Consider the following 14700-nt stretch of genomic DNA (forward strand, 5'->3'; position numbering starts at 1 on the left):
GATTAAAATGAGAAAGAAAGGGTCAAACTTCCCTCCTCTCACTGTAACACTGGATGGTAATGATAACTTATCAGCCATTGTTACCTCAAGTTAACTATATAAAACTTCAAATTTACAATTTACAACTGGGAAGAACCAGGCAATCCTTCTTGTCTGACATAATCGGAAACAATGCATATAATACATGTACTATATTGGCTACCATTGAGAAGCAAGTTCACTAACTTCTTTCTTTAGAAATAAAATTCACAAAATGTAAGCAGTGGTTTATATTCATTCAGTACTTTAAGGTTTAATGTGGTTCATGCATGTTATTAAGAACTCTGAATTGCCTTTGTGTATAATATGTGCTATTCAAATAAACTTGCTTTGCTTTTCTTGTTTACAGGTTAATGAGCAAATTGATGACAATCTAAAATGTCCTATGTTAAATAAATAATTCAAATTACTATATTATTAATTTTTTTTGCCTATGCATTTTTTGTTTTAAATAATTATTTTTATTACCACATACTGTGTAATGTCATACTTCAATCAGAATACAACTCCTACTAGTAACAGTATTCCTCCCACCCATCCCCGCCCCCTCCCACACACACACAAACACACACACACACTTGGTTTCCAGCTCTCAGTCACCATACCTAGTTCTTATTTATTTATTTTTTTTATTTATTTTTTTATTTTTTAATTTAAACAGGGACAACGTACAATATACATTAACCTTAGACAGGAGAAATGCATTATACCAGGTTCTTATTTACAACGCTTCATATACAGTATATGTCCTACCACACCTTGTTGAATTGTTGCCTTTTGTTCTGGTCTGCAAACATAGATTTTTCTATACTTAAATAATATGTCATTAGTCCCTTCCCTTGCTGTAGCGATGGGTCCTCTGTATCCTTCCAATACCTTAAAAAAAAAGTTTTATATACCAAAGAGGAGAAAAGGAACATCTATCCCGATTATGAAGATACTGTCATGCCTGCCCCTGTGTCAAGTTATTGTTTTACGTTTTGGTTCTCATTGTTGTAGATTCTTTCCATGTCCGGTTTTATTTTGAAGGTTTCTGTTAGTGTTCTTAGTTACTTCCTGTTTGTCTTTTTTCCCTCCATTGTGATTACATGTCCCCGCCCTAATGCGCTACACCTGTGTCTCATTGTCTCTCCTGTTTTGTGTATTTAAGGTCAGTCTTTCCCTTACCCCAGTGCGAGATCGTCTGCTTCCTTTGTGTTCAGCCTTCAAGTGTTTTCCTAGTGTCCTGTTTGTGAATTAGTTGTTTCCCTGGATTTTGACCTCTGCCTGTTTTTTGGATTACCCCGTTTGCCTGCCGATTTGGCGGGAGTTGAGTGGTATGGTGGAGCGTCAGCTGGGATTCCAGAAAGCCGTTGGCGATCAAGTTTCCCTTCTGACTACGCAGTTCCAAGCCATCCAGTCTGCATCCACGTCATCTGCTTCTCAAGGCTCCATGGGTCCGGTTTCTACTGCTGGGCCTACGGTGGTTGCTGGTTCTGCTGTTTCATCGGTCCAGCCGCCTGCCAGTCACTCTGCTTTGCCTCATCTGTCCCGGCCGGAACGGTTCTCCGGTGAGTCTGGTGACTGTCGAGCCTTTTTAACACAGTGTGGATTGCATTATGAACTCCAGTCGGTCCATTATCCCACAGACAGAGCTAAAGTAGCTTACCTGATTTCTCATCTGTCTGGTCGGGCAGAGGCATGGGCTACGGCGGAGTGGAACAGGGATTCTCACCTGTGCAACTCTTTTGCCGACTTTACCCAGGCATTTACTCAGATCTTCCAGCATGTCACTCCAGGCAGAGAAGCGGCCCGGGTGCTGGTGAACGTCCGTCAAGGCGGGCGGAGGGTGGCGGACTACGCCATTGAATTCCGCACGGTGGCAGCTGAGAGTGGATGGAGTCAGACTGCTCTTTTGGATGCCTTCCTGTGTGGCCTGTCTAGTGCTTTAAAGGATCACCTGGCGGCTTTGGATCTGCCAGAGGACCTCAACGCTCTCATTGCTCTGGCCATTAAAATTGACAAACGGTTAATGGAGCGTGAGAGGGAGAAGGGCGCCTTCAAGAGTTCATCGCGGAGATTTCCCGGTGGGGGCTTCTCGGGCAAGACAGGCTCTCCTTCACTACCGCCTCAACCGGTGGCTTCTCTCCCGCAGCCGGCTGGGAGGGAGGAGCCCATGCAGCTGGGAAGGGCTCGTCTCACTCCTGAGGAGAGACAGAGGAGACTCCGAGAGGGAGCATGCATCTATTGTGGACAGCTGGGTCATTTCATCGGGCGGTGTCCAGTAAAAGGAGAGGCTCACCAGGGCAGGAGAGGATCCTTGTGAGCCATACTGCTGTTACTAACGTCCCCTCTCGTCCATTGTTTTCTGTGACTGTTTCCTCCACAGAGATTTCCAGGTCTTTGGAGGTTATGGTGGATTCCGGGGCCGATGCCAGTCTCATGGACATTTCCCTGGTGAAGGAGTTGAGACTGGTTTCGATTCCCCTACCCACACCGTTGAAGGCTACAGCGCTGGACGGCCGGTTACTCTGGCAGGTAACTCATCGCACCTCCTGTGGCTCTGGTTTTTCCTGACCTGCATTCGAGACTCTTTTGCTTTTGTTGGTTGATTCCTCTCTGTCCCCAGTTATTCTCGGGTTTCCCTGGTTCCGTGAACACAACCCTCACATCGACTGGACTTTCGGGGTTGTTACTGGGTGGGGACGGAGTGTTCCAGTAGGTGTTTCCAGTCCAGACCAGCAGGTGCGCCGGTGGGGGTCGCTTTCTGTGCGCTTACTCTGGCCAGGGTGGCTATGGACCCGGTACCCTCTCCGGCCGGCCCCGTGGGAGGTGATTCCTGTTGTTCCCTCGGTGACCGCGGAGGTTGCGGGGAGGGGGATTTTCCTGACCTTTCCTCTGTTCCTTCCTGTTACATGGATTTGAGGGAGGTATTCAATAAGTCTCGGGCTTCTGCCTTACCGCCACACAGACCATATGACTGTCCCATTGACTTGCTTCCTGGGTCCGCACCGCCCAAGGGACGTCTGTACTCCTTGTCTTCACCTGAGACACGGGCCATGAAGGATTATATTGACTCGGCTCTGGAGGCCGGTATCATCAGGCCCTCGTCTTCACCAGCCGGGCGCTTGGATTCTCTTCTTTTCGGGAAAGAAGGACGGGTCGCTGCGTCCCTGCATTGACTATCGGGACTCAATGACATTACAGTGAAGAACAGGTACCCCCTCCCGTTGATTTCTTCTGCTTTTGAACTTTTGCAAGGTGCTGCTATCTTTACCAAGCTTGATTTGAGAAATGCTTATCACTTGGTTAGGATTAGGGAGGGGGACGAGTGGAAGACTGCCTTTAACACTCCTAGTGGACATTACGAATATTTAGTTATGCCGTTTGGTTTGACTAATGCTCCTGCTGTTTTTCAGGCTTTTGTTAACGACGTCCTCAGAGATATGCTGAATGTTTCTGTGTTTGTGTATCTTGATGACATTCTGATTTTCTCCCATCACCCTGGTGACCATATCCGACATGTCCGTGCTGTTCTGCAGAGACTGCTTGACCATGAACTGTTTGTTAAAGCAGAAAAGTGTGGTTTCCAGGGTGTCCTTTCTGGGATATGTTGTGGAGGAGGGGGTGATGCGCATGGATCCCAAGAAGGTCAAGGCAGTTAAGGAGTGGCCTGTCCCCGCTACTCGCAAGGAGGTTCAACGGTTTTTGGGGTTTGCTAATTTCTATCGGAAATTTGTGAGAAACTTCAGTTCTGTTGCTGCTCCATTGCATAAACTGACCTCTTCCAAGACTAGGTTCGAGTGGACTCCTCAAGCCGACTCTGCCTTCCAGTCCCTGAAAGAACGTTTTGTGACGGCTCCGGTTCTGACCATGCCTGATCCCTGCCGACAGTTTGTGGTGGAGGTGGATGCATCCAATGTTGGGCTGGGGGCGGTCCTCTCCCAACGCCTTCCCTCGGATGGTAAGCTGCATCCCTGTGCTTTCCTGTCCCATAAACTGTCTCCTGCAGAGAGGAACTACGATGTTGGCAACCGGGAGTTGCTGGCCGTGAAAGTGGCATTGGAGGAGTGGCGACATTGGTTGGAGGGGGCGGAGCTTCCTTTCCTGGTCTGGACTGACCACAAGAACCTGGAGTATCTACGGTCTGAAAGACGGCTGAACTCTCGGCAAGCCAGGGCGGTTGTTCTCGCTAGATTCAACTTTACACTGTCTTATCGTCCTGGTTCCAAGAACGCCAAGCCCGATGCCTTGTCTCGTCTGTTTGACCCTGGTTCAGTCCCCAAGTCGGAGGAGACAATCCTTCCTGCATCCTGCGTTATTGGTGCTGTTTCATGGGAGGTAGAAGAGAGAGTCAAAGGTGCTACTGTTAACTTACCTGTCCCGGTCGGTTGCCCGCCGAACCGCTTGTTTGTCCCTCCTGAGCTCTGGTCTACAGTGGTCCATTGGGCCCACTCCAGTATGTTGTCGTGTCATCCTGGAGTGAAGAGAACAGTTTATGTGGTGCGTCAACGGTTCTGGTGGCCTGGGGTTGTGGATACTGTGAAGGAGTACGTGGCAGCTTGTCCAGTGTGTGCCCAGAACAAGTCTTCTCATCGACCCCCGCTGGATTGCTCCATCCGCTTCCTGTTCCCTCTCGACCGTGGTCTCACATATCGCTGGACTTCGGTCACAGGTTTGCCTCTCTCTGAGGGTAACACCACTATACTCATCTTGAAACATTGTAGACAGTTCCCCAAGATGGTTCATTTTGTTCCGTTGCCCAAGTTACCCTCTGCCAAAGAGTTGGCGGAGATAATGCTTTCCAATGTGTTCAGGCTACATGGACTTCCCAAGGACGTGGTGTCAGATCGGGGACCCCAGTTCGTCTCACGATTCTGGAAGGCGTTCTGCAGTCTCATTGGGGCCACCGTGAGTCTCTCATCTGGCTATCATCCACAGTCCAACGGACAGACTGAACGGCTGAACCAGGAGTTGGAGGTGGGTCTTCGCTGCCTGTCCTCCAGGAATCCAGCTAGCTGGAGCAAGCAACTGATTTGGGTGGAATACGCCCACGACACCCTGCCCTGCTCCTCTACCGGTCTTACTCCATTCCAGTGTGTCTACGGATACCAACCCCCCATCTTTTCTGCGCTGGAACGTGAGGTGGGGGTTCCGGCAGCCCAAGCCTTGGTTCGCCGTTGTCGGAGGACGTGGACCAGGGCGCGTCAAGTTTTGCTTCACAAGTCTTCCGAGTGCAAGGCGGCTGCGGGTCGTCGGAGATCCAAGGCTCCTACCTACACTCAAGGTCAGAAAGTTTGGCTTAGTACCTGGGACCTTCCCCTCCGCATCGAGAGCCGTAAGTTGGCACCCCATTTTGTTGGTCCATTTCCTGTGAGGAAAGTTATTAATCCTGTTTCTGTGAGGCTAACACTTCCTAGGACCATGAAGGTGCATCCCACCTTCCATGTGAGCCGAATCAAGCCGGTTCTGGCGAGTCCGCTGGTTCCTGAGGCTCCGGCCCCTCCTCCTCCTCGCATCATCGATGGGGGTCCCGTGTATACGATTAAGAAACTTCTGGCCGTCAGGAAGCGTGGCAGGGGTCGTCAGTACCTTGTGGACTGGGAGGGCTATGGACCAGAAGAGAGATCATGGGTGTCGTCCAGCAACATCTTGGACCCTGATCTCATTCGTGACTTTCATCGCCTCCATCCTGCGGATCCTGGGCCGTCGGGTGTCGGCCCTTGAGGGAGGGGTACTGTCATGCCTGCTCCTGTGTCAAGTTATTGTTTTACGTTTTGGTTCTCATTGTTGTAGATTCTTTCCATGTCCGGTTTTATTTTGAAGGTTTCTGTTAGTGTTCTTAGTTAATTCAATTCAATTTCAATTCAATTTTATTTATAGTATCAAATCATAACAAAAGTTATCTCGAGACACTTTACAGATAGAGTAGGTCTAGACCACACTCTGTAATTTCCAAAACCCCAACAATTACAGTAATTCCATCAAGAGCAAGCATTAGCAGTGGCTATCGCGACAGTGGCAAGGAAAAACTCCCTTTTAGGAAGAAACCTCGGCAGACCCAGACTCTTGGTAGGCGGTGTCTGACGGGCCGGTTGGGGGTGTAATGAACAGTGGCGTAATAGTCACATTAAAGGTCACAGTGACGTCGAAGGTTATCGTGGAAGTTCATGTCATAGCAGGGCACATCGTGTCATACTGAGTAGTGCTGTCCCCTATACCGGATCCAGACTACTCTGTGCATAGGAACATCACAGCAGGGCGTTGCGGGATGTAGCGTGGCGCTGCAGAGCATGGGTGGATGCGGCGGATGCAGCAGGATGCAGCAGGATGCGGCCGGGAGTAAACTCCCCAGAGCTAGATTAGTAACAAGCAATTCTGGGACAGGATGCCTACAGAAGTAACAAGTAGAGATGAGAGAGCAGCTCAGTGTGTCATAGGAAGGAAACAGCATCCCCTGCAGTCTAGAATTGTAATAGCATGCCTAACTACGAGGAGAAGGAGGTGGGCCGGGTTAGGTGGACGCTGCAACTCCTCACTCCCTAACTATAAGCTTTGTCAAAGAGGAGGGTTTTCAGTTTACTCTTGAATGTTGCGACGGTGTCTGCCCCTCGAACCCAGACTGGAAGCTGGTTCCACAGAAGCGGAGCCTGATAGCTGAAGGCCCTGGCCCCCAGTCTACTTCCAGAGACTCTAGGAACCACGAGTAGCCCCGCATTCCGGGAGCGCAGTGCCCTAGTGGGACAATAAGGTACTAAGAGCTCTTCTAGGTATGATGGTGCTTGACCATTTAGAGCTTTGTAAGTCAGGAGGAGGATTTTAAATTCGATCCTAGATTTCACAGGAAGCCAATGCAGAGAAGCTAATACAGGAGAAATATGATCTCTTCTCTTAGTTCTCGTCAGAACACGTGCTGCAGCATTCTGGATCAGCTGGAGAGTCTTAAGGGACTTATTTGGGCAACCTGATAATAAGGAATTGCAGTAATCTAGTCTAGAAGTAACGAATGCATGGACTAGTTTTTCAGCATCATTCTGAAACAGGATATTCCTAATTTTGGCAATGTTACGAAGATGGAAAAAGGCTATTCTTGAGGTTTGTTTTAAATGGGCGTTGAAGGATATATCCTGATCAAAAATAACTCCCAAATTTCTGACAGCAGTGCTGGAGGCCAGGGCAATGGCATCCAGAGTAGCTATATCTTTCGACAACGAAGTTTGGCAGTGCGTTGGTCCTATCACAATAACCTCCGTTTTGTCTGAGTTTAACATCAGGAAGTTGTGGGTCATCCAGGATTTTATATCCTCAACACACGTTTGAAGTCTTGCTAACTGACCACTTTCATCTGGCTTAATTGACAGATATAATTGGGTATCGTCTGCGTAGCAGTGATAATTAATTGAGTGTTTCCTAATAATATGTCCTAGAGGAAGCATATATAAGGAAAATAGAATTGGTCCAAGCACTGAGCCTTGAGGAACGCCATGGCTAACTTTGGTGTGCTTGGAGGGTTTATCGTTAATGTTAACAAATTGGGATCGCTCAGAGAAATAAGACTTAAACCATCTTAGTGCAGTTCCTTTAATTCAGGCTAAGTGTTCTAATCTCTGTAACAGGATTGTATGATCAATAGTGTCAAATGCAGCACTAAGATCTAGTAAAACAAGAATGGAGACAAGTCCTTTGTCTGCAGCTGTTAGAAGGTCGTTAGTAATTTTCCCCAGTGCCGTCTCTGTGCTATGATTCTTTCTAAATCCTGATTGAAAATCATCAAATAAACTGTTGCTATGTAGAAAATCACATAACTGATTAGCAACCACCTTCTCAAGGATCTTGGATAGAAAGGGAAGGTTAGATATAGGTCTATAGTTTGCTAAGACCTCAGGATCCAGGGTCGTTTTTTTCAGAAGAGGTTTTATCACACCTATTTTAAATGACTGCAGTACATAACCTGTTAATAAGGACATATTGATCATATCTAGTAGTGAAGTGTTTACCACGGGTAACGCTTCTTTGAGTAGCCTCGTTGGGATGGGGTCCAAGAGACAGGTAGATGGCTTAGCTGAGGATATCTTTAACATTAATTGTTGAAGGTCTATAGGATAAAAGCAGTCTAAGTATATGTCCGGAGTCGTTCGTTCTAGCGGTCCTGTATTTAAAGATGAACTGTTAGAAGTTGATGGCAAAAGGTGATTAATTTTATCTCTAATTGTTATAATTTTATCATTAAAGAAGCTCATGAAGTCATCACTACTCAGAGTTAGAGGAATAGATGGCTCAGTAGAGCTATGACTGTCTGTCAGCCTGGCTACAGTGCTGAAAAGAAACCTTGGGTTGTTCTTATTTTCTTCTATTAGTGAAGAGTAATAGTCTGATCTGGCATTTCTTAAAGGCCTTCCTATAGGTTTTGAGACTTTCTTGCCAATCCAGACGGGATTCTTCCACTTTGGTGGAAGCGCCCTACCCTCGAGGTTTGCGAGACTTGTTTCAATCTGCGAGTTTGTTCGTTATACCAAGGAGCTGTTTTCCTTCGCTTCATCGTCTTCCTTTTTGAGAGGAGCGACAGAGTTCAAGGTTAGGTCCCGTAGGCAAGTTGCAGCACCGTCCACAAATGCATCAACCCGAGAGGGACTGAGGTTAACATAGTAGTCCTCTGTTATTCTAAGGCACGACATAGAGTCAAATGCTGTTGTAATATCTTCCTTAAATTTAGCTATAGCACTGTCAGATAGGCATCTAGTGTAGAAGCCATTATCTAGTTTAGTATGGTCAGGTAGCAAGAATTCAAAAGTAATTAAAAAATAATCTGATAATACCAAATTCTGCGGAAATATTATTAAATCCTCAATCTCAATACCATATGCCAGCACAAGGTTAGGGGTGTGGTTAAAACAGTCGCGTCTGCTGTGCACAGTCTGACTGAAACCAATTGAATCCAGTAATGAGTTGAAAGCAGTAGTAAGGCTATTGCTGTCAACGTCCACATGGATATTCAAATCACCTACAATAAGTACTTTGTCTGATTTAAGGACTACACATGATAAAAACTCTGAGAATTCAGATAAAAATTCAGAATACGGACCTGGAGCTCGGTAGACAACAACAAATATAATTGGCTGTTCTGATTTCCGTGTTGGATGTTGAAGATTAAGAACAAGGCTTTCAAAAGAGTTATAATTCAGTTTGGGTTTAGGATTAATTAACAGGCTTGAATCAAATATGGCTGCAACTCCCCCTCCTCGGCCTGAGCCTCTAGGAATTTGAGTATTAATATGGCTGGGAGGAGTCGCTTCATTTAGACTAACATATTCTTCATGGCCCAGCCATGTTTCAGTAAGACAGAATAGATCAATTTGATTATCAGATATCAATTCATTTACTAGTACTGCTTTAGAAGACAGAGATCTGATATTTAGTAATCCACATCTAATTTTCCTATCCTTTTCTATCATTGCAGTGGTAGTTTTAATTCCAATTAGGTTGTTAAGTATTGCCCCTCTATTCACCACTTTGTGTGGTCTGTTGTTGATTATAATTGGAATAGTACTAGTACTACATGTTACTGGAATAGTACTAGTACTACACGTTACTGGAATAACACTAGTACTACATGTTATCCTGCAGAAAACCTTTTCAGATTCATCCACTTGTATAGTGCTATCAGGATCAATGCCTGGGGGACATGAATCTGTGATATTTTCAACATAATGTCAATACTTGCCTTTCAGTGTGGTCGTTATGTTGTCAGATAGCATCCTGGCTCCGTGTCGGTTTGGGTGGAGACCATCAAGCTTCAGCAGGTTGGGCATCTCCCAGAACAGGTTGAAGTTGTCGACATAGGGAATGCTCAGGGAAGTGCAGAGTGGTTCCAGCCAGGTGTGGAGCCAGAACAGTCTGGACCATCTCTCCGCACCCTTCCTGTAGGTAGGTAGAGGACCAGAGATGACAATCCGTTTTCCTGTGCCCATCAGGGTGGAGAGGAGAGTGGTGAAGTCTTCCTGGAGTTACTTCCTGTTTGTCTTTTTTCCCTCCATTGTGATTACATGTCCCCGCCCTAATGCGCTACACCTGTGTCTCATTGTCTCTCCTGTTTTGTGTATTTAAGGTCAGTCTTTCCCTTACCCCAGTGCGAGATCGTCTGCTTCCTTTGTGTTCAGCCTTCAAGCGTTTTCCTAGTGTCCTGTTTGTGAATTAGTTGTTTCCCTGGATTTTGACCTCTGCCTGTTTTTTCGATTACCCCGTTTGCCTGCCGATTTGGAAACTTCTGCTTGGGAGTTTAGTGAGTCTCCAATAAACTGTTTTTTGTGACATTTTACGTACCTGAGTTGTGCATCTGTGTGTCCATACATCTGTGTGCGTGATAGATACTGCTCATGACCGTGAATTCAATTTAGATTTTACAGGTCATCCATTTTTGGATCTCTAACCAACCCTTACAAACCTTTTCACATTCCCAGAAAGTGTGTATTCTTGTCTCCTTGTGTATGCCACATTTTACACAAACAGGGGAAAAAGAGGCATCACATTTATTTTTTTTTGGTTTAGTCTATCTTTGTCATGAGCTTGTATTGTATAAGATGCAGATTCTCATTGGTGGTTATGGTGTTGGTTATATTTAGGCAATCTTTCCAGGTTATATCAGAGTTATCTATTTTAAGATCTTTATTCCAACCCTTGTATATTATTTGGAGATGATAATTATCTGCCTGTGCTTCTATGAGTTTAGGAATAGCCTCTGAGTAGCTGAGAGTTTTATAGTTCAAGTCAAAGTTATCTGTTATCCAGCCCTTTAATTGAATATATCTAAAAAGTTCCTTATTAGTTAAATTTAATTATATTACCAATTGTTCAAATGGCTTTATACTGATATTCAAAGTAATATCTTCATTAGTTGTTATTCCTTTGTCCCTCCATGATCTCCAATTCAGCATTCAGTATGGTGATGGATGGGTTATTCCACAAGCGTGTATTCTCTGGAACAGTGATTTCTATCCTTAGGATATGTTTTAATCTGTCCCATGTTCTTAATGTGCTCTTTGTGACAAAACTGACATTTTAAAATTTCCGCTTTGTAAATAAGGCTATTTTGCTTGCCCACACATAGCTATCCACAACAGTGTTAAACAGGTTTTAAAAGGTTGGGTGGAAAATGTAAAGGTAACCTATATAAATTAAAGCTGCAAGCAGCGTTGGACGGGCCCTCACGCCTTCGCACGCGTCTGGGTTAAGCTTGAAATATACTAGACGCATCCAAGGTGGTGGCGCGCCAAAATAACGTAATTTCCTGCTGGTGCGCACGGCTCTTTTTTTCATTTAGCGTCGTGGGACAAAGCGGAAACAGGAGGCCTGAAGGAGTTCGCCCACAACCGGATGCCAGGACTCTCAGAGTGACTGCAGGTCTCTCTTGTAAATTTACTGGTTAAGATGAGTTCTTTCATGGTGAATGAAAGGCTTGATCTGACAAAGTAGGTCATAGAATCAAATCGAAGCATTGACGGCAAAGCTGCTGACAGTTCTGCCGTTGTTCACCTTCTTCTTCTAATCTGTAGAAAGAGCAACGTCAGTAGCCTTTGCTCATTAGCACCTCCGCTGTTCAGGAGAAGACTGTAACTAGTGTCGCTAATACCAGCGCGGGTATAAATACTCACAGCGATCCCATGATGTCACATTTCCGTGCGCCAGCTTGGCTGCGGCTAGCCTAAAATAGCCTTTACTGGCGCATGTGCCGCCCTTGCGGCCGTGCATTTGCGCCGCACTCAGGCACTGCAAATCGTCAAGAACCAGGCAATCCTTCTTGTCTGACATCATTGGCAACAATGCATATAATACATGTACTATATTGGCTACCATTGAGAAGCAAGTTCACTACCTTCTTTCTTATGAAATAAAATTCAGTTAAAATTCCCCTTACACATATTGCATCAATCAAGTAATTCTCTTTCTCTTTACACAAAATGTAAGCAGAGGTTTCTATTCATTCAGTACTTTAATGTTTAATGTGGTTCATGCATGTTATAAAGCACTCTGAATTACATTTGTGTATAATATGTGCTATTCAAATAAACTTGCTTTGCCATCTCTTGGCTCTTGTTTATGCTTACTTGTTTACAGGTCAATGAGCAAATTGATGAAAATCTAAAATGTCCTATATTATTAATTTACTATTGTTGGGAATTTGTTGGTGTACAGGTTTAATTATTGGCAAATTATCAAAGATGTTTATCAATATTAATAAAGTTGTGAATATGGTTATTAATAATTATCAAATCAACAAACAATCAAAACGGGGCACCACCCTGAAACGTCAGGGACCAATAATCAAACTGTGAAACAGTCTCATTAGGTGTTGTTCCCTTTAAAATACAGATCTGGTGTTCTTTAAAGGAACAAAAGGAAGGGTGAATTTGAGCACTGACCTGTGTTCAACCAGCAATTATTAAAACAAAGATACAAAATAATCACAGGCAATGGCTATTTAAAATATAGTAGAATTTATTAACCTTTTTAAACTACAACAAAACAATGCAAAACAAACCAGCATGTGGGGAGACACGTCTGTGTCTGTGTGGGTGTGTGCATGAGTGTGTGAGGAGGGTGGGGGTAGCCTGCAACCCGGGGGTTGCTAGGCTATGCCACAGATTAGCCGTTAGCTCGTTTGAGCTAGGCTATGTGTTAGCTACAAAAGCTATTTAGCCTCAAGAGGGCGATTCACGCACGCGTGTGTGTGCGTGTGTGTGTGTGTGTGGTTAGTGAAAGAAGAAAGGGGAAAGAAAGAGACACACTTAGATCTTAGTTATAGATCATGACCAGCCACTCAGGTCTGGACCAACGTGAAATTAGACTCTGAGGGCCAGATTTATCAAGCCGTTTGCGCCTGTTTCCAGGCGCTAATTGGTCACAAAGACGGACGTAACCGATGCGGGCTATTTACAAACAGGGTGCACTTGGGTAAAATCGCAGATTGCCTGCCACATGAGCGAGAAGAGACAAGTTGCGCTTTCAATATGCGTTCGTGGGAGGGTCGTGGGGAAAGTGGGAGTTCCACCCAAAAAGGTGGGAGGATAAGCACAGAGTGCGCCTAATTATATATTCCGTGGTATTTACAACGACTGTCAGTAAGAGCGCGCCTCTATTCTGCGGGGGAAATTCTCCGCCTCTTAAAAGCAGTTCTAAACCAGCCGCAATCGAGTTTCCTCGTAGACCTTTATGCCGCTATTGAAATGGCAACAGTAATATGAGCAAGACGAAGACATAGGCGAGGCTGAAAATATTTTTAACATAAGAATCACACTTTGTCAGTGAACACAACATCATTTAGCGTTACAGATCAAGCAGCCGTGCAATATTAGAGTTACTGGAAGAAATCAAAGATGAAATTGAATCCCCCACTCAGCGTTCACATCCCATTCCAGCAGTTGTTAAACTCCTCACAGAGCAATTTACGGTCTAGTGGGCGGAGAAAGACGCTGATTGCCTGATGGGTGTCAGAGTTGATAAATACTACCCAAAATGTGGAAGCATAGCGTGCGCTATTTTCCGAACTTGCATAAAGAGACGCAGCGCAAACTGCGCTAGTGTTAATAAATTAGGCCCTGAGAATTCTGTCTGACTGAGGGGACATTTATTATAACCACTCCGGTGTGCAAACAGCTTATTCTCTGCGGAGATAACACGGCTCCGACGGTCTGTTCTCGTCGCCTCGCGGTCTGTGAACAGACGGACCGACGGAGATTATTATAACTCTTCAGCAGTGGAGGAAGCAAAAAAGTAGGATTTACAGTCATACTTACATATTAAACACAACTTCAACAATATCTGGATCAGAGATATACATTCACAGCCAAAAGATTAATAATCAAAGCGTGCAGCAATAGCACCATATTAATCAGATCACATTTATGGCAACACAAATAGCAACAATAGCAAGTTACTCATTAATAATACACACCCTGTTCTAATCTACCTAGAACACTATAAAGCCTCTTACTTTGGATGTGTAGTTAGTTTGCTTAGTTTTTTCAGCGGCCCCTTCTGCGATTAACCAAAAGCAAGATCAAATACGGGCCTGTGGTTTAACGAAACAGCAAAACCCCTCCGGCAGTTGGATTTTGAGCTCTGTCAGAGTCGACTGTAAAAGACGTGACGTCCTACCAGGATCCCCCTTTTAGTACCACGAAGATACTATTCAGCTCAAACTTGACCGTTGAGGTGAGGCTATGATTTCTCAGCAGCGCTGCAAAGTGTCATCCTTTCAGTAATGAATCACTAGTGGAAAGACAATGGATTTTTGGTGTAGAAAAAGTTGAAGGCCATTCAAGTCCAGCTACATGTTCAATCTGTTCAATGCTGATTGGTCTGGTGGTGGCGAGGACCCTAAACTATACACAACATGGCCGCTGTTACAACATCTGGTACTTTACGAAACATCTGAAAGAATATAAGTTGTGCAACGTTGTTTACTTCATTAATGTGTTTACTGTGTTAATGGACTAAGAATGGGAGGAGGATTCGGTATTCAGTTTCGGATTCGGCAGAATCTTAACCAGTGGATTCAGTATTTGGCCAGACCCCAAAAATCTGGATTTGGTACATCCCTAATGTAAACTTCGTCCTCCTCTCTTTCTGTACAGGAACAAGGTGCTGAACATCTCTTCAGGTCTGGGGGAAACTGGAGAGTTTAAC

At 44.9% G+C, this 14700-nt stretch overlaps 1 protein-coding gene across 1 annotated transcript in view; it reads left to right on the forward strand.

Annotated features, from left to right (window-relative positions):
• kcnd1 (potassium voltage-gated channel, Shal-related subfamily, member 1) overlaps positions 1–14700 on the forward strand; it is a 1001373-nt gene that overhangs the window by 501371 nt on the left and 485302 nt on the right. The gene's annotated exons all lie outside the window — the stretch shown is intronic.

This window comes from Perca fluviatilis, chromosome 5 (assembly GCF_010015445.1).
Source record: "Perca fluviatilis chromosome 5, GENO_Pfluv_1.0, whole genome shotgun sequence".
Lineage (NCBI taxonomy): Eukaryota > Metazoa > Chordata > Actinopteri > Perciformes > Percidae > Perca > Perca fluviatilis.